Source organism: Schistocerca nitens, chromosome 2, assembly GCF_023898315.1.
Source record: "Schistocerca nitens isolate TAMUIC-IGC-003100 chromosome 2, iqSchNite1.1, whole genome shotgun sequence".
Classification (NCBI taxonomy): domain Eukaryota; kingdom Metazoa; phylum Arthropoda; class Insecta; order Orthoptera; family Acrididae; genus Schistocerca; species Schistocerca nitens.
Window position 1 is genome coordinate 1085328788 of NC_064615.1, and position 25053 is coordinate 1085353840.

General features: G+C 44.8%; 1 protein-coding gene across 2 annotated transcripts in view; it reads right to left on the minus strand.

Annotated features, from left to right (window-relative positions):
* LOC126237480 (uncharacterized) overlaps positions 1-25053 on the minus strand; it is a 361405-nt gene that overhangs the window by 226568 nt on the left and 109784 nt on the right. The window lies entirely within an intron of this gene.

Below are 25053 nucleotides of genomic sequence, written 5' to 3' on the forward strand. Positions count from 1 at the left end.
AAAATTTACTGGAGAGTTTTAAAATATTCTATGAGGCGAAAATTCAAATAAAATATACAGGGGTTATAGTAATTAACAGCGGACTGGCACAGATTGTAGTATCAGACAGCAGAAGCAAAAACATGCCAGTAAACACGAGTCCGCAAACAAGCCATTTGCGAGATAACTGCGGATGCTTGGTTACGAGCCGTCACAGACTTCTATATGAAGTATGTATTTGACTATACTATAAAAATCAGTGCCTTGATGACCCAATAGGGTATTAAAATTGGTTACCGGGTTCGGCTTTTCAGGCATCATCAGATCCAAAACCTTAACAACAATATGTAGGCGAATGTCAGTACTGACTACATGTCTACGTATCGCTGCTAAATTTTTAGATATGACAATGGCTAAGAATCAGAAACCAGTAATCAATTTTAATAAAATACCATGTGGACTTTATAATGTAACCTGCTACAAGTGTCACCGTCTTCCCAGGAGGTACAAAAGGCCACGTATCACGAAATGTATTTGAAATGTCAACTTTTAAATTAAGGCGCTATGTAATAGGATCAAATTTCATTATGGAATCGTGTGTGTGTGAGCCGGCCGCGGTGGTCTCGCGGTTCTAGGCACGCAGTCCGGAACCGTGCGACTGCTACGGTCGCAGGTTCGAATCCTGCCTCGGGCATGGATGTGTGTGATGTCCTTAGGTTAGTTAGGTTTAATTAGTTCTAAGTTCTAGGGGACGTATGACCACAGCAGTTGAGTCCCATAGTGCTCAGAGCCATTTGAACCATTTTTGGAATCGTGTGGTTTACTGGTCCTCGTCGCGCTTTCCAATCTGCTTATGACATTAAGCGATATACACACTTATAATTGATGGTAAGAGCTACATTGTACACGAAAGTATAGTATTTCCGTATGACACTTTAAACAGTAAGAGAAACTACTTTTCTAATATAGGAACACAAACTCTATCTCTTAATGTTTAAGAGGTAATATCATAAAAACACAAGGCCGCTTTTTATGGTTTCTCATCATTCGGGGAACTATAATGCGCTTTCCTTTTCTTTCCGCTGTTTTCTGGTACTTAACCCATATAATTTATCGTCCAGGTGGCTCCTGTCTTTCTGTACGTTGCTATACTACAGCGTGGTTTGTCCATATGTGTGCTGATAAAAAACCTACGCCGAGCAATACATATATCACACACCTTAGGGAGCTGTTACGTATCAAAAAAAAAAAAAAAAAAGCAGTTTCGGAGACAGAAGAGGAGGACTCGGACGAATCGTTGACGTTTTTGATGAATAGAGATCAGTGTGAGTGGGAAGTACGAGTGTTGAAAAGTGGAGCGTAAGAGGGAAGCGAAGAAAGGAACGTGAGCAGTGGTTAGGATCCCTAGATTACAGGGTGGTTTATTACAAGCGTGTCATTTCCGTGTGTTCATGTATGTGAATGTGCCGGTGTGTGTATGTGTGTTGTTATATTCTCGGGGTCAGCTTTGTGTGGGGGATTGTGAAGAGTGCCGGGCGCAGTGAAATAAAGAAGCAGACAGGCAGCTGCTACCGAAACCTTCCGACCGCATCTCCTTTTTTATGCAGGGTCGCCGACTGACCTAAAGGGGAGACCGTTAACGGCGGCACTAAGTGATCTCACGGCTTAGCGGTCTCTCTACAACAAAGGAAATCTGTTAGTCACAATCATGAAAGCTTCTTCCAGATGTCTGCGCCATTAAAGTCAGATTTCACTTTACGATCTTTTCCGTTGTATAACTCGTGGCATTAACTTTCAACCCTGCGATCTTCACCATCCATATTTCAGTATCTTTTACGAGGGAGTTTTGTGATGCTGTTATTGTTGCCGTTAACATTTAATTGCAGTGCAATACTGGCTACGAATGCTGCAACTGAATGGTGATAAACATTTTTAACAGCAGACGTGCTAATGTCTCTTGGCGAGGTCCGCTATATTCGTTATAAATTGCAGGGGGACCTCAGGTCGCGATGACGAGTTCAGACGCTCAAGGCCAGACAGTGAAAGTGACCTGCCACGAAAACGTTGGCCGACATTCCGCAGCGAAATAGCTGGCTACGTGGCATAATCCAGAAATGTTGCACCATGGTGACTGCCAAGATACGAATCTCAAAGGTTCCTGGGCATTTGATGGCCGCCATTACAAATTCCTTAATACACCTGTGTTAATTTCAAAGTTACATGACAAAATTGTTGTCATGGAGTATGGCGCCCTGTAGAACACCGTGGTGTTTCTGTAAAAGTCTAAACAAGAATTTAGCTGCTGAAAAATCAGTACATGGAGAGGGAAGGCTCCCAGTCAAATTTTACTGTTTGGTAGGTAAATTAATGAAAGAACGAACCTTCTTTTTCAATTCCAGAAATTATCACTTTGTTCCTGACCCCAAATACAGACAAAAATGTATACAAAATAAAGTTAAAATAGAAGATATTTAAGTATCTACGAGAGATAATTCAAGAACACGTTATATAATGAAAGAAATGACAAAATGGAAAGTACGTACCAAATTTTCAATAAACTACAATAAACAGAGCATATGAAGATACGAAAAAATAAGGCATTGCAAAACGGTAGTGAATCTAGAATGCTTTTATTCAAATGAACGTCTAGCACTGACTTACAAAGTAGACAAACTAGAAATAATAGAGGCGAGAATCATGAGGACAAATTTAGATCCAGGCATGGTAACTAAGAAGCAATGATGACATACATCCAAGTATAAGAAAAAAAAATAGAAACAGTAAGAAACCTGGTATATATTGGATATTTGTAGAGGATGATAAATAAAGCTTCAGTTATCTCTGGGAAAAGACGTTAACAACCACTCGTATCCAAGAATAAAAAATAAACGACATAAAAGCTGGAGAAGCATCAGAAAGAGATATTTTCAGAAAGAAAGCGTTAAATTTAGAAGGATTCAAGGGAGAAGCAGTAAGAGAGTAGATCTAAAGTTTTCTGAAGAATGAGAAAACGGGACATGGCGGGAAGGTGACAGAGTAATGGAAGAAAAGAGGAAATGAGAAGGAATTGTCTCTGATGGTCAAAATCGAAGGAAAAACTCTAAAAATGAAAGTTATTCAACACAAAATAATTAATTTAAAATGTATCGATGAATCTTTGGTATTAAAACTCATCATACACATTAATATAAGTGCAGTGATCATATTAAAACTGCTTAAAATCTACAAGATACTAGCCAGCTCCATTTTAACATTTTTAGTTCCATCTAGCATGCTAGAATTCAACGCTAAGTTTTTACTCGTGTTTCGTAAACACTGGGAAGGGAGATGCCGTACACGAAATGTGATTCAATTTCTCGCAGTTTCTCCGCATGCCAGAACGTGTAAGTCAGCAGGTAACTACATTATTTATTGCAACTACGGAAATTTTCTATACGCCTGCAGAGACGGAGAAATTTCCAAATAGAATTTTAGTCGGTAAATTTTGCACATTACTTACTCCAATTAGGCGTTTCCCCTTCTGTACCAACAACGGCCCCTATGTCAAAAAAATGGCTCTGAGCACTATGGGACTTAACATCTATGGTCATCAGTCCCCTAGAACTTAGAACTACTTAAACCTAACTAACCTAAGGACAGCACACAAGACCCAGCCATCACGAGGCAGAGAAAATCCCTGACCCCGCCGGGAATCGAACCCGGGAACCCGGGCGTGGGAAGCGAGAACGCTACCGCACGACCACGAGATGCGGGCCCCCTATGTCATTAATTCCGATGTTTTATTTAGTGTAAAGACGATTTGAGTGCATTGATTCTTTTGTATGTCCATCGATATGGTTTGACGTACCAAAATTTAATACCAATTAGTCTGATATACACTCCTGGAAATGGAAAAAAGAACACATTGACACCGGTGTGTCAGACCCACCATACTTGCTCCGGACACTGCGAGAGGGCTGTACAAGCAATGATCACACGCACGGCACAGCGGACACACCAGGAACCGCGGTGTTGGCCGTCGAATGGCGCTAGCTGCGCAGCATTTGTGCACCGCCGCCGTCAGTGTCAGCCAGTTTGCCGTGGCATACGGAGCTCCATCGCAGTCTTTAACACTGGTAGCATGCCGCGACAGCGTGGACGTGAACCGTATGTGCAGTTGACGGACTTTGAGCGAGGGCGTATAGTGGGCATGCGGGAGGCCGGGTGGACGTACCGCCGAATTGCTCAACACGTGGGGCGTGAGGTCTCCACAGTACATCGATGTTGTCGCCAGTGGTCGGCGGAAGGTGCACGTGCCCGTCGACCTGGGACCGGACCGCAGCGACGCACGGATGCACGCCAAGACCGTAGGATCCTACGCAGTGCCGTAGGGGACCGCACTGCCACTTCCCAGCAAATTAGGGACACTGTTGCTCCTGGGGTATCGGCGAGGACCATTCGCAACCGTCTCCATGAAGCTGGGCTACGGTCCCGCACACCGTTAGGCCGTCTTCCGCTCACGCCCCAACATCGTGCAGCCCGCCTCCAGTGGTGTCGCGACAGGCGTGAATGGAGGGACGAATGGAGACGTGTCGTCTTCAGCGATGAGAGTCGCTTCTGCCTTGGTGCCAATGATGGTCGTATGCGTGTTTGGCGCCGTGCAGGTGAGCGCCACAATCAGGACTGCATACGACCGAGGCACACAGGGCCAACACCCGGCATCATGGTGTGGGGAGCGATCTCCTACACTGGCCGTACACCACTGGTGATCGTCGAGGGGACACTGAATAGTGCACGGTACATCCAAACCGTCATCGAACCCATCGTTCTACCATTCCTAGACCGGCAAGGGAATTTGCTGTTCCAACAGGACAATGCACGTCCGCATGTATCCCGTGCCACCCAACGTGCTCTAGAAGGTGTAAGTCAACTACCCTGGCCAGCAAGATCTCCGGATCTGTCCCCCATTGAGCATGTTTGGGACTGGATGAAGCGTCGTCTCACGCGGTCTGCACGTCCAGCACGAACGCTGGTCCAACTGAGGCGCCAGGTGGAAATGGCATGGCAAGCCGTTCCAGAGGACTACATCCAGCATCTCTACGATCGTCTCCATGGGAGAATAGCAGCCTGCATTGCTGCGAAAGGTGGATATACACTGTACTAGTGCCGACATTGTGCATGCTCTGTTGCCTGTGTCTATGTGCCTGTGGTTCTGTCAGTGTGATCATGTGATGTATCTGACCCCAGGAATGTGTCAATAAAGTTTCCCCTTCCTGGGACAATGAATTCACGGTGTTCTTATTTCAATTTCCAGGAGTGTAGATACTGACTCCTGCGTGTCAACATATTATTTCTCACGTTCATTTATCTGTGAGTGTGTGTTTGCATAGTTTTATTATTTCTGGAGACTGGGCGGAAATCGTACGGTAAACTGTATTTAGAGTAAATCCGATAGATATTGTCTCTTTCCAGTTGTAGACACTTGACTAACACGATCTATCTCCAGAGCAATCTCTGAAATGTCTTGTCTCCTCCCCATTGCACCTGATATTACACTCACTCTGTAAATACCGATGCGAACGAGTGTACTGCATTTTAGCTACCTGCATTACAGCCATTAACTTTTATTTTTATTCGGGGCTGCGTAGAGTTACACAGTCGGAGGGAAGTTAGCGCCTGCCGTGCCCGCAGCACACGTGGCAGGTTGGTGGAGCGGGTAGCCTGACCAGACACCGCGAGGCGCAAAGCGCGACAGCGGTGGATTGCTGCGCGAAACTTGAAACGAGTTGACTGAGATGACTTGCAGGAACAGTGGCCTTTCACCCCTCCTTGGTTCATTCTTTGACATGATTTAGCTAATAATACGTATACAACATACGATTATATTCCTAGATATTTTTTGTTCACAATATTTTAGTGAATGTCTACATTATGTTACCAGAGGTTACTTTCTGAATCGTATACTTACGTACGAGTAAACAATCGTGAAAGCACCGAAGACTGTTCAGTGTAGTCCATATACGAAAGTCACAAATTCTGTTGACGAACATCAAATATAATCACTCATTTAACACAGATATTACGAAAGGTAATAATTTTCTTGTAGTTTTCAAACACTTGCTATCTCCACACAAAAAGCTCGCGATTGGATACTCTTCTTGCCACGAGGTGAGTTAGCTATAACTATCCTGATTCGTTTAATTAATATCTGAGGCAGTGATTCCGGGTACCACATTAAGCCCCGTCTTAAAATGACAAACACCCTGTTGAGAATCATCATTGAGGAGTAAATTTACTATTCATATATGCGAGTCATACAAGCTGAATAGGCGAACCAGAAGCAGCAGTCGAGAAAGCATGCGTTCAACTATATTGTAGAAGTATATTGGCCTTATGATAGTGTTAACGGATATATTTAGGAGTGGCTTAGAAAAACACCATTTGTGATCTTCTGTGGATGCTCTTCACTGACTGTTAAAATGGTTAAAAGTGATGAAAGTACATGTTTGTGTCGGATGAATGACTGTTTTATAAAAATGATGTGTTATTAGATGTTTATAGGCAAGTAATTACGACGATGACTGTTTGGCTGTCACTATTTGTTCAAAAGTTGAAGCGTTTGTTTGAGTTATTCTTTTTCTTCATTTTAAGAATATTATGTACAAGAATTTTGATTCGGGTTTTAAGTATTTTCCGAAAACTGTAACAGTTATCCAAAAGTAATTAAAAAACTCAAAAGTAACGTTCAGGAACAAAAACAGCAAATTGGCGAAGTAATACGAAATCACTGGAAGCAACATCTGAATTCTACAGTTTCCTTATTATTTTAGTGTACTGACTATAACATTAGTTTTCCTCTTGCATGATATCTCTAGAAGTGCTCTGAAGGGCAGTAGATCTTCGACAATTGTGTTGCACTTGTCTGCCATGCTGAGGGCGCAGAACTGTGTGAGAATTAAAATAATTTACCCCAGCTACAATGTGGTATCCTAAAGAGAGCAGCTACCGATTAAATTAGCTGCAATTTATGGTTTCAGCAGAACAGTCAGAGCTCGGCTAACTTTAAGTTTCTGTTGATGCCAGGCTACGCTACATTTTCGAATTCTGTAGCGTCTACAGCGTAATGCTTGACTGTTAAATGAACTACGCTGAAAGTACGGTAACGACCTTGATTTCTTCAGATAATAGGCTGTTCTGCAGGAACAGCACTGCAGTAAGATAGTCGACATGGGGTACTGTAAGGTGCAATATTATTAACAATGAAATTTAAGGTCTCATTTTTTTAAGTATTGTTACTGCACAGAGAGCACGAATTGCCTTTTTCCTCACACGTACACTAGATCCGTTAGGGTCAAGTAGCCCATGGTGAAAAACAAAACAAATCCAAACTGTAGTTCTTTTAAAAATCACATTTTTTTGTAGAAAATGCTTCTAAATTCCTGACTCCGATGTAGCTACAAAGTTGATATTGCCGAAAAATGAATGGCGCAGCCTCTCTAAAGTTCCTAGACAATTGTGAATGATTGTCGCACCATCAAAAGACGTTCGTTTGTTGCTGACGGGCTGTCACTTGTAGATCGTAACCTCATTACGGTGCATTTCCGAGCTACGGTTATCTGGAAAACTTTGCTCGTGTTAACGTCTTGGACTCTACTCTGACCTTCCCTTCGACAGCAAACGTGACTTTGTGCGGTGACGGACTGTACTTGGAACATCTCGCAATGTTGTTTGTTATTCAGTGATCGCTACTGATTGCCACGATCACCAGTGGAGAAGATGGATGTAGCTGCTGCGTAAACAGGCCTTGCCTCCTATGAATGCGATGATCTGTTGCCTCTGTGGATGACGCTTTCGGACAGGGGTTTCCGGCTGCAGTTTATTTTTCTCCTGTATATCGTAAAACATTGCAGGTTTTAGAGGGTTCCAGGAGAAAAATTAACTGCAGATGGAAATCCGTGTCCCAAACTGTGATCCACCGAGGCCACAGAGCATCGCATTTATGGGAGACGAGGCCCTTCTAAGCAGAATTTAGCTCTATTTTGTCCATTGGCGATCAGTCGTGATCACTGAGTAGCAAACAACGTTGCGAGACTTACCGCCGACGGTCCGTCAGCGTACAAAGTCACGTTTGCTGCCGAAGGGGTGGCCTAATGTAAGACATCTGCCCCTATAATTTCGACGCTCTCTATCTTCGTTATATGAGGTTTCCAGACACGGGCTGCTGTCCTCGATTTGTTCCTCAAGACACCCTCTACAACATCTGGAAGTTTGTTGTAACATTTATGGGACACTCGGTATACGCATCTTCGTTAGGGTAGATCCTGACTGGCCTGAATGGTTCTCATTAAGTGTATGTTTACGCTATTTTGTCCAACACCTGGACCTGTGTTTGTGTGTGTGTCTGGGAGAAGGCCGGAGGCGGTTGTCGGAAGCGAGTGGGGGGAGAGGTCGCGAGCAAGGCAGTCGGCACGACGTGCCCCTCCCGCCCTACCTGCTGCTCACTGCACGCAGTCGGCTCCTTCTGCCCCCCACCGCAGCGTTCCCTTGAGCCTCTTTTCCGGCGCTGGCGGTTGCCTCACCTGTCCATTGTTGTTGACCTGCCGAGATAAGCCGGCGAGGACTACAGCCCGCACGGCGAAGCAGTCGTGTCCACAAACCTCGATACGAGCCTTCTCAAGCGGGAGGGGAAGTGTGGGCTCGTTCTGGACAGAGGATTTCCATCTGGGGCTGCTCGTCGTTTAGCGAATATCGACAGTGGTCTGAGGAAAGATCGTCTGTGATACTGATACATAATTATGAATGTGACGGGTCTAAACACGGCTGTGGTGTTTTTAACTACTTATTTGTTATTGTCTTGACTGCATATTTATTTTTGACGCATAGAGTCTGCATCTATTCTATCGCTCTTCCAGATTTACAGCAAATCCGCCATGCCTTTCCATTTTGTATTATACGTTGAAATAGTACCGAAAGCTTTTAAAAACATTGAGAACAATATGGAAGAGAAATTATCAACACAAAATAACTCTTGTCATCAGACCGTGAGGGCGACGCAATACCCGATCCTCTGCCAAAGATTTAATTGAAAGTGGTATTGTGTCTTGGAGTCAAATGACCACTTTCCTAGCCGTTGCCAGATTTGTGGGCTATTTCTTGGGCTTAGGAACTGAACAGGTTTGCAGGTAGACGGGAAGAAGGTGAGCTTGAACTTTCATTTGGACAAGTGTGCTACGTTACCTTTGGATTACACATGACTAAAGCTCAGGGTTATCTAGTGATATGGGAGATGGGTAAAAAGATGTGCCCTACGATAAAGTTATGTAGGTGAAACGAAATCGGCATGCACAGTTACCTGCGTACGGTTCTTAAGGGGCGTGGATACAAAAATATGGATTTTCACGCCCGAAAACGTCACACTTACTAAAATATTTCGATGATGTATTAGCAATAGTCGAATGACTTTGTTAGATAAAACCAAAATTTCGTATCCATCTGCAAAGAGCATCTACAAGTGTGATTATAGTTCCTCTAGCGTAAAAGTTCGTTTACGCGAGCTCCTGTGCAGAGATGTGACGTCGTACCTTTTCAAAACTCGAGCTCAATTGGCCGTAGTCGGTTGCTGTCGTCCGCTACCGCTATTGCCCCGCAGTGAAGGCTGGTACACGTCTTCCACCAATCAAATTTGCTGGTGTGTTTAAGAAGCTCGACTTACTCTCTGCACAGCCTATCGTATCCGCTCGTGGCAGCTAGGTCGGAGTCTTATCAAACCGAATGTGATTGACTTCCATTTACAGAAGGTGTTTCGCAACAGATGATCGATCTGTTTCTCCTCTTCTACAGCTGCCCTTAAGTTCTTTCATCCGTTCTTGCAGCGTTCTTTTCGAATTACCAACGCGCACGTCTTCACAACTACATGGTATTATGTAATTCCTACTTTTTTCAACGGTTTCCGACCACCCTTCACCGACCTAAGGCGTTCCAGCATCTTTGAGTTGGTTTTTAGACTACCGCGATAATTCATTTCTTCAAATGGCTCTGAGCACTATGGGACTTAACATCTATGGTCATCAGTCCCCTAGAACTTAGAACTACTTAAACCTAACTAACCTAAGGACAGCACACAACACCCAGCCATCACGAGGCAGAGAAAATCCCTGACCCCGCCGGGAATCGAACCCGGGAACACGGGCGTGGGAAGCGAGAACGCTACCGCACGACCTCGAGATGCGGGCAATCCATTTCTTCAACGTCTTTATAATCGCAAGCCGCTTTACGGTATGTGAGTGCGGGAACTTTTGGTACCAATCTGTCTTCTTCCCCCTCCCCCCGAACCCACCACATCTGCGGCCCCATCCCCGTTCCTTGTTCCATTCACGAATTGTGCGCGGGAAGAATGTTTTTCGGTAAAGCAGATTTTTCTTGTCGTAGTCATTTTGCGAGGCGTATATGGGAGGAAGTACTATGATGCCTCCCTCTTCTTGTAATGTACGCTCTCGATATTTCAATAGTAATGATCTCTGTGGTACACAAAGCCTCTTTTGCAGCGTCTGCCATTGGAATCTGATGATCGTCTGTGCAACGCTTTCGCGAACTCGCCACTCTTCTTTGTATCTTCTCCACCGCTTCTGTTAACCCCACTCTCCAATGGTCGCAAACTAATGGGCAATACTAAAGATCTTCCCTATGCGAACACTGACGTCAGAACGAACGGCATGAAAACTTTGGCTTTCGCAGGCAGCTAAGCGAAAGAGTTCTCTGCGTTTGGGGACCAGTGGGAGCAACCACAAGTCTTGCAGCGGTCTAATACAACGGACTGGCCCCAGAATCTAGAGCTAAAAGCCTCGTTCTGCCAGTACGGCAGCAGAAGTAACATCATCATCCCGGTGAGACGACGGGAAAATTAGCACCCGCAGCCGAGTCTGGCAAACTGAATAAGTGCCTCGCGGCTATTAAAAGTGAAGATGGGTGCTAGGACCTGTGGAAGAGGAGCCAGACACCCAGAGGCAGTGAAAGTGCGGAGGCGCGTGGCGGCCGCTGACCTTGAAAGCGGCCATGCGGCGGCCAGCCCACGGCTCACAGACAGGTGCGCTCCGGCGTCACGCCAACAGTTTTCTCCCTGGCCGCCTCTCACACATCTCTCCCTATTATTCAGCAGTGACGCGGGCCACGTAAGACTTGGACGAGAAGGTTCGAGGCATTTGCTTTCTCAACATACAGGTAAACCACCACTGGTCGCGTGTTGTTTGATTACTCGGTTTGTTCCGCTCATAGGAAGGGAGCATCTGGGGATATTCATTGGCCCCGTGGCAACTCGTTAAGAGGTATCAACCATCTCTCGGCACCATCGTCAACACAAATTGGTGTGAGACAGATCTGCAACCTTTGTTCTTAGCTCATCTCGAACGAAGGTTTAACCTCGGACGTGTTGCCGCCGTAGGTCAATGAATATCTGTGGATACCCGCTTCTGATGAGCGAATCGAGGCGAGTAAATCAAATAATACGCGATTTGTGTTGGTTTATCTTTACATTGTTCAATAACGGTCGATGTATGCCTGTGCGCGATGCGGAACTTTTCTATACGACAGCGTTTCTAAGAAATACGAGGGGCGTTCAGTAACTAGACGCAACAGATCTTTCTCCTCGGCCAATTTTGGCTGAAAAAATGCGGAATTTGTTGTGGCGCTTCGTGGAGTATTCCCGCTTTAGTTCCTATAGTTTCATGAAGTTCCGATAGGTGGCGGCGCTATCCGTAACATTCAAAACGGCGTTTGTTTCGGAGGTGCGTTCCACGCAGAAAGCTGTCCTTGAGCTTTTTTGGCGTAAACCCAGAGCATCGCAGATATTTATAGGCGCTTGCAGAATGTCTAGAGAGACCTGTCAGTGAACAAAAGCACGATGAGTCGTTGGGCGAGGCGTCCGTCATCGTCGTAATAAGGCAGTACAAACGCGTGCTTGCTGGCCGCACAAAGCTGTGATTACTGCAATGTTGGAACGTGCGGACACTCTCATTCGAGGTGACTGACGGATCACAATCAACCACCTCGTTACTGAACACGTCTCTGTTGGTAGTGCTGACACACTCGTCCAGTCCCACGCCCGGGTTCCCGGCTTCGATTCCCGGCGGGGTCAGGGATTTTCTCTGCCTCGTGATGGCTGGGTGTTGTGTGCTGTCCTTAGGTTAGTTAGGTTTAAGTAGTTCTAAGTTCTAGGGGACTTATGACCACAGCAGTTGAGTCCCATAGTGCTCAGAGCCATTTGAACCATTTGAACACTCGTCCAGCAGTTGGGTTCCGTTGGGTTCCTCGCCGCCTAACAGAAGACCATAAATAGCTTTCATCTGTTTGGCCCAACGAAGGATGCGGGAAACAGTACGTGAATGATGGGAAGGTTATTGATGCGCCAACACGTCGGCTCTGGCGTCGACCAGTAGAGTGGTACCATGCAGGCATACCGGCCCTCCCAGGAAGGTGGCGTAGGACAGTCGCACTGAACAGAGATTGTGTTGAAAAACAGGGTGGGGAATAATATGACGTATTGGAAACCTGAATAAAATCAACCTGCTTTCGCAAAAAATGTTGCATTACTTATTACCTACTTTACGAAAATTCTTGTCCAAATGACTCCTTGATCATCCAAGCCTCTTGGTAGTCTGACTGCTGCTTAGTAGTTACTCGGGCATATACTAGTTCACGAATCTCAACGCCCGGGTTTCGATACTAGTTGGTTTTAGAATTGAATTCTTGCAGTTGACTTGAATGGGGTGAAAAATCTTTTTGTAAAGCTAAATTAAACTGAACCTCGTCGTTTAATCACTGTTGGAGGAATACAAGAACACCACAGAACTATGCCGTTGAAACTAAACTTCGGAATAATAAGTTCGTTAATACTCTTCACAGCAGCTATTACACGCAGGGTCTATCACAACTGATAAAGAAAACTGGCAAGGATGAAAAAATATGATGAAAGTAACTAAAACGTGTCACTAAACAATGGTGTGAAAAAGAGCCCTTTGCGAGATAGCTGCAATTGTCTCTTACCACTGCTACAGACTTCGATATGAAATTCTGCCAGTTTGAAATGCCAATTTTTCAATTAAGTTATCAACTAACTGGGCTAAAATTGTGTCCATGGCCCGATATTGGAGTATATGGCATGCGGGTGGCAGAGCATCTGCACATTTTACTGCTGACGTTGAAGGCATCTAACACGCCAAAATTGTCCAAGATATACATGGAAATAATCACTAACTACATGTATAACAGGAATTTGATTCCTTAACAGGTTTCAGACACTTAGTGCCCTTCTTCACAAGGTTATAATTATTTCAGTATTTGCGAGTGTCAACAATAAGATGCATTCAACATATTTCATGCTAGAGCTGGAGCTAATCAGGTACTGTCTGCACTTGTTGTCTAGCTTCTTAATACCATTTTTACAGTCACTATGAGCCACATGACCACAGAAATATGCTGAATGCATCTTATTGTTGACACTCACAAATACTGCGTCAGTTATAACCTTCTGAAACGTGGCACTAAGTGCCTGAAACCGGTTAAGAAATTAAATTTCTTGTATGCAACTAGTTGCTGATTATTTCGATATAGACAACTACAGCTGCTGGAGATGGATAATATACCAAATGGTCCAAGATGTATAGTTCAGGCAGGGCCTAAACTTTAGCCTCTAGCATCACCAGATCTGAGAGCTCGGTATTTCTCTGTATCAATAGTGAAATGTTCAGAATTCCCACTGGAGCAGAAAAAATGGTTCAAATGGCTCTGAGCACTATGGGACTCGACTGCTGTGGTCATAAGTCCCCTAGAACTTAGAACTACTTAAACCTCACTAACCTAAGGACAGCACACAACACCCAGCCATCACGAGGCAGAGAAAATCCCTGACCCCGCCGGGAATCGAACCCGGGAACCCGGGCGTGGGAAGCGAGAACGCTACCGCACGACCACGAGGTGCGGGCGCTGGAGCAGAGAATTGTACAGTTTTGTTAAGGTTCATAACATGATCTGGAGAGACGAGTGAAATACTGCATCCAAATGCGAAGAAGAGACGCGGGAAACGTAGCCAACAACAAATACGACTGTGCAGCAGATTGTAAGAAATTACAATGGGCCGTGGGTACTGTTACGTTCTCTAACGGCATTCAGTTATGGCAAAGGCAACGATTTGTGGTTTATACAAATAAGGTGTCCTACCTTTAAAAAAAGGTAGGAGTAATTCATCTCTTTAAAATGCAGCCACAGCGTCGTCTCTAATCAAAATTTATGCAAAGGACAGATCTAACAACACAGTGGATCGCTTTTAGAATTTGGTTCCAATGACAGTCGCCTGGAAGAACTTTATAATTTTTTCTAGCTACTGAGACTTTTATTTTTTTAATTTTTTTTATTTTTATTTATTTTTTTATCTCAACAAGGAAGTCAACATCTGGATGAAGAGGCTAAGTGGGTGTCACGAAAGCGGTATCACTCATTTGCTAGTACACATTTATACGGAATTCGTGCCTGAAGAGTGGAGTACATGTAAACAAACGCCGACACGTGCGAGAAACGTGTGGCGCAGGGACCGCAGGAGCCGTTACTGCGGAGGCGGCGGCCATGGACACGCCGCTACGTCGTCTCAAGTACGAGGTCGGACACGGACCCCGCCAGTAGCGGTGGATACGTCGAAAAACACGCATTGTCAGAACGGTGGAATCCAATGCCGAGGTGCAGCAGTTTCTAGTCACGAGGGGAAGCTCCATTTCATTTGCGATTGCAAAGTTTCACCCTGACTTCAGGCTCCCAAGTCTTACAGCATCGTAATGGGGTTTCTTCTCTATTCACTCGATAGTATGAACTAAATACTGCAACTGTTTCGAAGATGTTCTCTTGTCAATGATAGCAGGCGGAGATACACGTCATTCTGTTGCTTGGATAATACTCTTAGCTCTCGTGTCAACAGAGATAATGAGACAAGCATAGCACTTTAACAGAAACTGTGCTTTCTCTAAAACATTAGACAGTTCTTGAAAATGGTTCAAATGGCTCTGAGCACTATGGGACTTAACATCTGAGGTCATCAGTCCCTTAGAACTAATTAAACCTAACTAACCTAAGGACATCACACACATCCATGCCCGAGGCAAGATTCGAACCTGCGACCGTAGCAGCAGCGCGGTTTCAGACTGAAGCGCCTACAACCGCTCGGCCACAACGGCCGGCCATTCGAAAGTCAGACCGCGTTAACAGTAGGTCATATTCACTATTTGGGGGAGTATCTCAGGCATAAAATGTAATTGTGTGAATATACACGTGTAGTTTCAAAACGATTTGCAACTAACACAACTCGCTGACGTTTGCAGCGGTGATTTGTAGAGCATTCCGGATTCTTTAAAATCAGGACAGGGCTCTGGTCTCGCTATTCAAATTAATTCGCTCCCATTCTAACAAAATCGTACTGCCATTACATCACCTTATGAACGGAACTTTGTTAACGGAAACACAAAAAGCGCCGTCTGAAAACTGTTGACACAACACAGAAGACCGTTCACGATTCAAAGAGCTAAATGAGCATTGACTAATCCGCTATATTTTGACAATGGAAATCTCTTTCTCGCCAAGTCCATACACAAAGACTGGGTTGTGACAGTGCATAATGAAGTCTGCCTTCCCATTCTATAAACACAGTTAAAATTCTTCGCCGTCGTGCGTTGTGTGACACTAGTCAGTTGCAGGCATTGTTTTTGGTTAAGCGTCGTTCTGGCACAGTCTCTGTCAATAAAAATGTTTTGAAGATTGGTACATGAACTAGCATCATCCGCAACTGTTATTCAATTGCTTGTGACCATTATTTCCAAGTACTCGTGACATCATTTCACTTTATGGCCTCTATAGTTCCTTCTTTGAAAACGTGATAATCCTAACTTGCGTTATACATAATGGACTGAATGACTGACTTGATAGCCACTGACAGTTAATTGCATATGCATGTTGACAGATGAGACAAATACGTCAAGGACGCACACATTCGCTACACTACCTATCATCATTACATCTCGTCGTTGTCGATGATGTAGTGTAGCTTCATCGCCCAAATATCTATAATAATGTAATGCAAATCTCGTTTCCTCTCATTTAACTTTGTAATGTGTAGTTTCGATGAGAGAATATGACATTTTCGATAGGCACATTTTGCACTAAGTAGTCGCTGACACCACAGAATAAGCCAATCCTGACCGTGGGTGGCAAGGTTACCAGGTTTCTCAAAACAAGTTCGGATTCTTTTTACGGACGTGAAACTTCTAAACTGAACAAGGTCGGGATTTTTTTTTTTTTTTTCGAAAGTGACATCTCTAAGGACTCAAATTAACACATGCAGGTCTAAAATTCTTGGTTCAAATGGCTCTGAGCACTATGGGACTTAACATCTGTGGTCATCAGTCCCCTAGAACTTAGAACTACTTAAACCTAACTAACCTAAGGACATCACACACATCCATGCCCGAGGCAGGATTCGAACTTGCGACCGTAGTTCAAAGGTTCAAATGGCTCTGAGCACTATGCGACTTAGCTTCTGAGGTCATCAGTCGCCTAGAACTTAGAACTAATGAAACCTAACTAACCTAAGGACATCACACACATCCATGCCCGAGGCAGGATTCGAACCTGCGACCGTAGTGGTCACGCGGTTCCAGACTGAAGCGCATAGAACCGCACGGCCACAACGGCCGGCAAAATTCTTGGTATATCACTTCCTGTATTTAATGTGCACTGCATTATACCTTACTGATATTTCTGCTCTCTAAACTCCTTTATTCAACCAGCCATTCTCTACCGTCGAGTAAACTGCAAAATTAGAGGCACGTTAGCCAGCAGTTCATAGTTAAATCAAATTCAAATGTTTTGTATACCCTCGTCGCCAGTTTTGTAAAGGCCTCGTCGCTATTGCTGTGGAGGCCGAGTTGCCACTGTTGTTACGGTAGGCCGAGTTTAAGAGGGTGAAACGGCGTCTGGTTCAAAATGGTTCAAATGGCTCTGAGCACTATGGGACTTAACAGCTATGGTCATCAGTCCCCTAGAACTTAGAACTACTTAAACCTAACTAACCTAAGGACATCACACAACACCCAGCCATCACGAGGCAGAGAAAATCTCTGACCCCGCCGGGAATCGAACCCGGGAACCCGGGACGGCGTCTGGTGCAGTACACCACTAACACAATTTCTCCCTGCTACTATTACACAGCTTTGCCACAGGGTCAGGTAACAGGATAAAAAAAAGGAAGGTTCTACAACGCTCCAACAAATTAGTTACAAAGTTACACAAATGAGTTAAAAGATTTACTTATCTTTATAACTAATTAAATAATGAAGTCTTCAAACAGTGCTTATAATACAAAACAAAAAAAAAGGTCCTCAATGGTTAAGTGCAAATAATCATAGGCAAACTTCACAGTGCACAGCAAGTGCAGTTTACAGCAACTGTTCACTTCTAAGAATTCACTAAACGACCTTCCCTGTCTAAGTCAGCCCTAGACCATGATCAAGTGGGCGAGAGCTGTTCTGTTTTTCGAGTAGGCATCTGTCCGCTGTCGTCCGGTCATTAGCGGATTGTACTAGGCCGGCAGTTGCACAGGCGAAGTCGATATCTTGATCCTCAGCGCCGCCCATGGCGCTGGTGGAACTCGCGCAAGTGGCGAGTCTGTACGGCACTGCCACCAGCTCCGTCTTTGTGCCTGTGGTGCTTTTGCCCTGGCTGTGTCTTGTTCGGACGACACAGCATAATGTGCCCATTTTAAGGACATTTTTGCCTCCATGAGCCACGCTGAAATACAGGGGGCGCACAGAACAATGAATACTGTAGTACCCTTGATCTCCGGTAAGCCATTGGCAAGTATTAAGCAATTCGTTATTAGTCTTGTTTTTTTATTACAATTAGTGCTTCATTTGTAGCTCTGGTACTGCATAAGTTTCGCTGGGTGACACCGAATAAATATGTAAAAATGCTTCACCAACTGTAAAATACACAGCAGCAACAACTGATTTTGTTTATCATCGTTGACTTCTGTGAAAAGGCTGTCGGGTGCAGGTCTTCCAATGTAGCTCTTTTTCAGACAAGGAGCTCAGTTTTTAATTTCAGCTACGTTTACAAGAATGCCTTTTATTTCGAACACTCGCTTAATGAACGGGCTATACTATGTGAAATATAATATTTTTGGTGTAATCGGGAGTTTTGTTTATGATGGCCTCGTGTTTTTAGCAGGGAAATGAGTACATTTCCGCCTAAATGGGCAAACCGGCAGCCCTGCTGGGTGAGGCAGCAGGCCTTTGTTCGGACGGCAACACATGGCGAAATGTGCAGCTGCGAGAACTCGGTTGTGGCTCCGCTCCGGCGGATGGGTCGGGCTTTGCTCGGCTGCGGGAGAGGACACCTTAACAGGAAAGTGTGCGCGGGCGTCCCACCGGCCGGTTCGCGTCCCCGGGGTTCGGGTAAGGTAGCCGAGCGCAGACTGCAAACCCCTCATTGGCCGGCCAGTCCGCAAGAGGGCTCGCCATTGGCCAGCGGCCGCGCGGCGCGTAGGCTTGCCAACGTAACCGGCCGCGTGGGACGCGATGAAGAAACGGAGCGCTGACTCAAGATCGCGGCGAGGGGCGCCGTGCATGCGCCCGTACGGCCTTCCGGGTTCATCGAATCCTCCCAGCAGAACCGACACATAACAACACTATAGCATGTTCTGCAAATAATTACGTTGAACTTGAGACACAGAGCTGTAGATAATTGCATTTGATTACTGAAGACGCCAAGTGCATTTCAGCTTGAACCTCGCTGGAAAATTGATGCCCAGTTGGTCAACAATGAGGAAGGAATCACCAGCAGTCTTTCTGAAGGAATCTTTCCGTAATTTTCTTGGAGTAATCTAAAAAACCAATTGGAGTACCTGAACATTTTAACAATTTAACTCATTATCAAGCTGGATTGAATGTCTTAAACGTTTCACACTTTCTTTCATTTGGGGCACGAAGGAAGATAGTCAGTTGATTGAACGGATGCTATGGTTAATAAGCAAATGCTTAAGATGAAATTCAACTGCGTACGGTGTAATGATCGGAATGTTGGAGTTCGTTTTTGTGCTCAACAAGCAATCGGCCTACTTCTAAGACTGTATCGATGTTTTCACACGTAAAACTATGTTGACGGTCATTTAGTGAAGCCTGTTTTCTCCATCAAACCTACTATTTGCATGTGAATTTGAATTAATAGTGACAAGTACATAAGATGAATGAGAAAGCAGGAGTACTGAAGGAAATTAATATCGCACTGGAAAGTAAAACGTCTCTCTCTCCGAACATTAAAACTACGTAATTTTGTTTCAGTATCTACACACTTTAAAAATCTCCCTGACAAGCCGCGACTATAGATATATAATGTAGAATAAGATGAGAAAAAATATCTACATCAAAAATTCATTCACTGCTAGTGGGTAACATTTTATTACATGTTATTCATTCAATACAATTATTTCCAGTAAAGGATACACCGATTTTGTTGACTGAAGAAACGGAAGACGTCCGCATGTCAATTTTCCCACGCTATTTATTAGTCCCCTTTGATCTTGTCGGATGAATGTCGTTCTGAAGAGCGCTTTGACGGTTCCACAGCTTAATGCAAAATTCAGTCATCAATAAAATAAGAAGATGGCGTGAGTTTTTGCGTTTTCTGTTATTCTTTAGTTTCTCCTATAGTATTATTATTATTATTATCATTATTATTATTGTGGTCCTTCAATTCAGCTAAATAAAAGCCTGTTTATTTTTATTTCAAACCAGTTTCCCTTCTTTTTAATTGCGAAGCCTCCTCAGTGACATAAGTGTTTGTTGGTTTTTAGGTGAAATTTGCTTTGCAAATGTCTAAAATCGGACATCCTCATGCACGCAGGACAGTCAGGTACCTCGCCAGGGTGACGTACGTGTGTCTGACTACGAGATCTCATACAAATCGTACGTAGCATCAAACAGTAGGGGACTTAACCTCCAAAAACAATAAGAGAAATTATGAAAAAACCGCAAAATAGTACGCATCTGGAAACACATACATTGTATGACCATATGATATGTATAGAACAATCATATATTACAGGACACTGAGAATGATTCGCAAATAAAAAGAAGCGAAATGCATACTGCATAAAAATAAAGGGCCTTTGCTGTAGTAGTATAGACAGAAAAAGACAATAGTAGTAGTAGTAGTAATAATAATAATAATAATAATAATAATAGTGATAGTGAAAACAGTAACAAGACAAACTAATGATTATTACAATGAATCTAATTTTCAATAATAAATAGCTTCTTAGCTCCACAGTAAGAGAAACTAGCGGAAGATTAACCCTAAATTATTAAAACATCGTAAAATTTAAGGTATAAAAAAGGACAATTTGTACTTATTTTGGTACGTAAAATACCATTGGAGATCTAATATTTGTAATTATATGGCTTCCTATGAATAAAATGTGGAGTAGTAACTTTAGGATGGTTTACTAGCAAAGTAACACCTTCCCCCCCCCCCCCCCCTACCCCCGTGGTCTACGGTTAAAACCCGAAGCCACTGACAATAAGCTATATGATAATTAGCCGTATATGTAATGAAACCGGCAAGAACTCGGTGGAAAATATGTGGTATGCAAGCCATATAATGAGTGAGAATTTAAAATACGTCCAGCAGGTAAGACATATCACATTCTAAATATTACTGTATGTGAGACCGTGCGAAAGACTTCCCAGAAGTAATTCAGTTAAAAGTATATCGGACTGTAGGTTGGGGTATCGAAATTATTTAAAGATGTTAATATCCCGCACCACTCTGAACTGAAAAGCTACAGTATGCATTACGGAAGTACACCTCCCTCCATTTTGGGCGCAGAGGTGCAGTGTTTGCGACACCGCCGACCGTTTACTCGTGGCCAAGAGAGCGCTTGGCTGAGCCAGGGTCCCGTTCAGTTGAGGCGGCGCTCGTGTATCGTGTGGGCAGCTGGGTCTTTGAACCCATTCCGGCTGCAAGAACAACCGCTTCACCTCTTTACCGGCTACTGACGAAGTGGTACCGCACAACGCATCGTTCGTTACGAAATTGTCAGGCACCTTACACCAAAGACGTTGGTTTTAATATTTCGTCTTAGTTTACGGAACAACTGGGATAAAAGTTTCCCAAAACGTTTCCACTGAATCCCAGGATTCTCCCCATAGTAAGACGTAACAAGTACCTTACGCCAAGAATGTGCTAATGTTTCGACTGTGGTTACGTCATCGTGTCTCTGCACCTCACTATCAGCCACTATCAATCCCCTACCCACACCAACCCGAAAGCACCGCAGTCATCGAAAAACAAATGCTGTCAGACTGCAGCTGTCAATTCCGTCAGCTGTTTACAGTTGCTCATCCGTCTCATGTAAGATGAGTAACAGAGGCGTACGTTCCAGCTGTAAATAGATTCTTCCGATAAACTCAGTCGTGTTTGTTGGAGAGAGTATAGATTAAACGAAGGGTCACGATTTCGACGCAGAGAAAATCTCAATCGCTGGCACAATTACTCTGTTTCAACTTTTCTTTTCTCAAATACAGGTTCAGCACATTCCGTGAGCAGAGGGTTTCGAGCTGCGCTTGTCCGTCGTTTTCGGCCGTGGCTTCTGTGTTGGCTCTGTGGCGAGCATCGCGGGCGCAGAAGCCGCGGCGGCGACCCACTTTCAACGGATTCCCCAGACAATTACTTTTGCTCCGGTCAGCCGTCTCTCTCTGAGGAGATTTCACTTCACTTCGACGCAAGCAGGACGACGACGAGACGAGATAGAGTGGCGCATTCTGTAGGCTTCGAATCCGCTAAGCGCTCGTGTACGCAGGAGCCGAACCCCATGAACCATCAACAATATTTCTTTTCTTTTTTTTGACCGAGATTTAAAACCTTGTTAACAAAGTTATTACTTCGTATTTTCTGAGGTATTTTACGTACAGCTCCCAAGTATCTGAAAAATGTCATATTTTAACCTCCAACAGTTTCTTATCTACAATTCTTTATTCATAACTCATTTCAATCTTTAGGTCATCTTCAGGCATCTGAAAGTTATTTACTACAGCCTACAAAGTAACATTAACACTGTGGCGTGGAGTGACATGAAAGTCATCCTGCGTCAATGCCGGTAACTGTAAAATACACCACATAGTTAGCAGCAAAAAAAAAAAAAAAAGTCTCAGGTCGCACCAGAAGAAGAAAACGAGTTACGTGGCCGAAATATTGTGCCAGAGCGACACAAACATCCGGCAGTATGGTTCTGAGCACTATGGGATTTAACATCTGAGGTCATCAGTCCCCTAGAACTTAGAACTACTTAAACCTAACTAAACTAAGGACATCACACACATCCATGCCCGAGGCAGGACTCGAACCTGCGACCGTAGCGGTCGCGCGGTTCCAGACTGAAGCGCCTAGAACCGCTTGGCCACACCGGCCGACCATCCGGCAGTAGACCCGACTATTCCACATGCATTAAAACTGTTAACATTCCTATATTGTTATGATCGGGTTCCCAATATTCGTGTGGATGCATTCTATATGGGCTGTCGCAGGAGGAATGGCAAATATTCAAGGACACGACAGGAAAAATCATTCGAAGCAAAGAAAGTCTGGTGAGCATGAGCTCTAAAATGGAAACCTTAAGACCTATGAACAGTTGTACGGTAGATGAGATGTGTTTCACAGTAGCGAAATGATCGTAGCTCTTAAGGTATGGGCTGTAATAACCACGTTTACCGGACTTCTTTTTTTTTTTTTTTTGTTTTGGTGCATACTACCACTTCTGAAAAAGAGAGAATCAATGCTCTTGCAGTAGAGTAGATTTGTTTCACAGTATCGCAGATGAAGAGCACATGTTTAACAGACATTTTTACTTCAAATGATCGTTTCTGTCAAATCCATAAATACTGATCATTCATCTTGGGGACACCTTGTACGTACACATAGCTTCCTCTTTTCGTATGGAGGCACTATACATATTAACCTGATAACAACAGTAGATGAAAATTGACAGTTTTAGTGTATTTTGCTGTTGACTGTGTAACGTATTTTACTATCGATGGCTTTTATGATATTCAACGGAACAGAATTAATGCTGTCATGTAATGATAAAGTGTGACGTAGTCACTGCGTCATATGTGATCTGAGGCTTTCCCGGCGAATGTGTTGTATCCAAGGTTCCAGCACCACCTGATGATGGCGGAACGAATATTCGCCGAAATATCGTGGAACTTCGACGATCGGATCCGCCTGGACACCCGAGAACCTTGGATACATACTTCACTGCCTCATGTTAGCTGTAATAAATAACTCTGAGAAACTGGTTGTAAATTAAGAATAACTTATCGGCAGCACTTTGCTGTCGAAATACACTCCTGGAAATTGAAATAAGAACACCGTGAATTCATTGTCCCAGGAAGGGGAAACTTTATTGACACATTCCTGGGGTCAGATACATCACATGATCACACTGACAGAACCACAGGCACATAGACACAGGCAACAGAGCATGCACAATGTCGGCACTAGTACAGTGTATATCCACCTTTCGCAGCAATGCAGGCTGCTATTCTCCCATGGAGACGATCGTAGAGATGCTGGATGTAGTCCTGTGGAACGGCTTGCCATGCCATTTCCACCTGGCGCCTCAGTTGGACCAGCGTTCGTGCTGGACGTGCAGACCGCGTGAGACGACGCTTCATCCAGTCCCAAACATGCTCAATGGGGGACAGATCTGGAGATCTTGCTGGCCAGGGTAGTTGACTTACACCTTCTAGAGCACGTTGGGTGGCACGGGATACATGCGGACGTGCATTGTCCTGTTGGAACAGCAAGTTCCCTTGCCGGTCTAGGAATGGTAGAACGATGGGTTCGATGACGGTTTGGATGTACCGTGCACTATTCAGTGTCCCCTCGACGATCACCAGTGGTGTACGGCCAGTGTAGAAGATCGCTCCCCACACCATGATGCCGGGTGTTGGCCCTGTGTGCCTCGGTCGTATGCAGTCCTGATTGTGGCGCTCACCTGCACGGCGCCAAACACGCATACGACCATCATTGGCACCAAGGCAGAAGCGACTCTCATGGCTGAAGACGACACGTCTCCATTCGTCCCTCCATTCACGCCTGTCGCGACACCACTGGAGGCGGGCTGCACGATGTTGGGGCGTGAGCGGAAGACGGCCTAACGGTGTGCGGGACCGTAGCCCAGCTTCATGGAGACGGTTGCGAATGGTCCTCGCCGATACCCCAGGAGCAACAGTGTCCCTAATTTGCTGGGAAGTGGCGGTGCGGTCCCCTACGGCACTGCGTAGGATCCTACGGTCTTGGCGTGCATCCGTGCGTCGCTGCGGTCCGGTCCCAGGTCGACGGGCACGTGCACCTTCCGCCGACCACTGGCGACAACATCGATGTACTGTGGAGACCTCACGCCCCACGTGTTGAGCAATTCGGCGGTACGTCCACCCGGCCTCCCGCATGCCCACTATACGCCCTCGCTCAAAGTCCGCCAACTGCACATACGGTTCACGTCCACGCTGTCGCGGCATGCTACCAGTGTTAAAGACTGCGATGGAGCTCCGTATGCCACGGCAAACTGGCTGACACTGACGGCGGCGGTGCACAAATGCTGCGCAGCTAGCGCCATTCGACGGCCAACACCGCGGTTACTGGTGTGTCCGCTGTGCCGTGCGTGTGATCATTGCTTGTACAGCCCTCTCGCAGTGTCCGGAGCAAGTATGGTGGGTCTGACACACCGGTGTCAATGTGTTCTTTTTTCCATTTCCAGGAGTGTACAACGTTAAAGAAATCCGAGCACTGCGACTGATGAAACATGTGATAGAAAAAGGAATCTTTATAAAATGGACACACAGTGACTTAGTGGAATCAGGGATAACAAGTGGTGAACATAAATTAAGAGTTAGCAGAATGAGGTTTTCACTCTGCAGCGGAGTGTGCGCTGATATGAAACTTCCTGGCAGATTAAAACTGTGTGCCGGACCGAGACTCGAATTCGGGACCTTGGTTCGCAGGAGA